Source organism: Centruroides vittatus, unplaced genomic scaffold (genome assembly GCF_030686945.1).
Source record: "Centruroides vittatus isolate TY-2023 unplaced genomic scaffold, ASM3068694v2 scaffold_769, whole genome shotgun sequence".
Classification (NCBI taxonomy): domain Eukaryota; kingdom Metazoa; phylum Arthropoda; class Arachnida; order Scorpiones; family Buthidae; genus Centruroides; species Centruroides vittatus.
In genome coordinates, this window is record NW_027122717.1 from 5,638,572 (window position 1) to 5,640,796 (window position 2,225).

Here is a 2,225-nt window from a genome sequence, read left to right on the forward strand (position 1 = left end):
TAATAATAAGACAAAAAAATTACAAAAGAGGATTTTGTTTAATAGCTAGACTAAACTATGACAAAATATAAATCTATCAACAAGTGTCAAATACCAGATAGCTGATACTAAATTTATATCATCAAGTAGAAATATTTATTCAATAATAAATTTTCATGAACTTGAGAACTGTTTTCACAATGCTCATATTTATAATTTTGATACTTTATAATAACTGATAAATAATTTATCAGTACTAAATGTTCAAGCTATCTATTTTAGCAATAGGCTATAGAGTTAATTATTTACAAAATATCTTTTACAATTTAAAATAATTATATTAACAAATCTTGGTTCTTGATAATTCATTTTAATTCAATTTATTAAATCACTAATTTTTCTTTCCAAATTATTCTCAACTTTTGTTATTATTATGTTTACTTGACATTTAAATATAGTAATTTATCATTATATTTATCGAATTTATAAATATAAGTTAGATATGATAAAATCATCAAACTCATAAATCTACTTTCTACACAATAAAATAAAAACAGATACAAAGTTTGATGGATATTCTTTTGAAAAATATCTTCTGAAATCAATATAAATACGTTTTTAAGACATTCCTAAGATGAATTAAAAACTGCTTTGAGTGTTAATACTTTTGTAACTGTTTGAAAAATTCATAAGTTTCCAAGATTATGAAATAAACTTTAAGAAGCAGTATTGTAAAATATAAACAAAATGTAAGTTCAGAATAATACATAGAATAATAACCTCAAAATAACATAGCTTTTAAAAAATGCCAATAAAACAATAACAGCATAGCAGCAATAAAAATTTTAATTTATTGATAAAATATTTCTGTATGAAAATTTTAATAAATTTACATTTTATCAAAACCACACATATCAAAATTAGCAATCAATGTCATTAAGAATTCATCTGAAATTATAATTTTTTACATTTATATTCACTTGGATAAAGTAAAAACATGGAAAATGAAGAAATGTTTATTGAAGAATTAATCCATTAATTAAAGATTTTGGACAAATAGTTGCATACAAAAGTGAAAAATTATGGAAAACATTAGAGAGAATTTAGACTAACCACTAAAGAAGAAGAAAAATTTCACAAGCATCATATCACTCACTTACACAACTGTTGCATTTCTTTTTCATAGTTTTCTGTAAAACTGAAGAATTAAGACAAATATTTATAGAAGTTATACTAAACAAAAATTAAACTATCCAAATAAGATCACTTCAATAGGAAAACTAAGCTTTACTAGTTTCTATTAACTAATGGTAAGCAGGAGTTAGAAGAAATCAGTTAATTAAGCACTATCAGCTCTGTTGAACTGACAATGTCTGTTCTAATTGAAGTTCAACTTGTATTAAATTAAACCACACAGAATTACCTGTATTTATAAAATAAAATAATAATAAAAATGTATAAAATTACATTATGTAAACTGAGTATAAGTTTAAATTACTGAAAAGATTATTTCAAACAAGTTAATCATCAGTGCTTCTGATTTTTCTCTCTCATTTATAATAGCTGAAATGCATACTTATACAAAAACCACATTTTATTTAAAATTTCTTACTCATGGCACTTCAGTTTTCGTAATTAAAAGCCTTTATCAGTGTATTAATCATCATTTAAATATATTTTTCCAACAGATAAAATTTAAATAAATATATAATTATAGCAACTTTATTCATTGATCTACCATCCATATTATTATATTCATAAGCATTGTCAAATAAATTAGTCATTATTGGTTCAACAATAATTCAATATTCAATAATCATATAGATAAGTTTTGTAAATATTTATGTATTATCAGCATATTTTACAGATTTATATAAAAATGCATGTTGTAAATTAATCATTTGCATGCATAAAAGTATTTTAAAATTCAAAACAATGATAAATGTCAAAATTTAAATAACTTAGTTTATAATAAAATAGTTTGTGAATTAACTGCTTTACATTTGATATTGCTAGATTTCAGCATTAGAATCTCCAATAATTTCAATTATTTAAAAAATAAAAATTTAAATTCAGAATGATCAGAGATTTATATTTTAGTAAATATTAATTTAGAAAAAAAATTAGTAACAAAATTGTTTAGTAATAAGCTATTTTTTTGTGCTAAAAACTTTATTGTTACTATTAATTTTTCAATTTAACATTGTTATTCTTTAAATCTGAAACATTAATTTTTAAAATAAGTA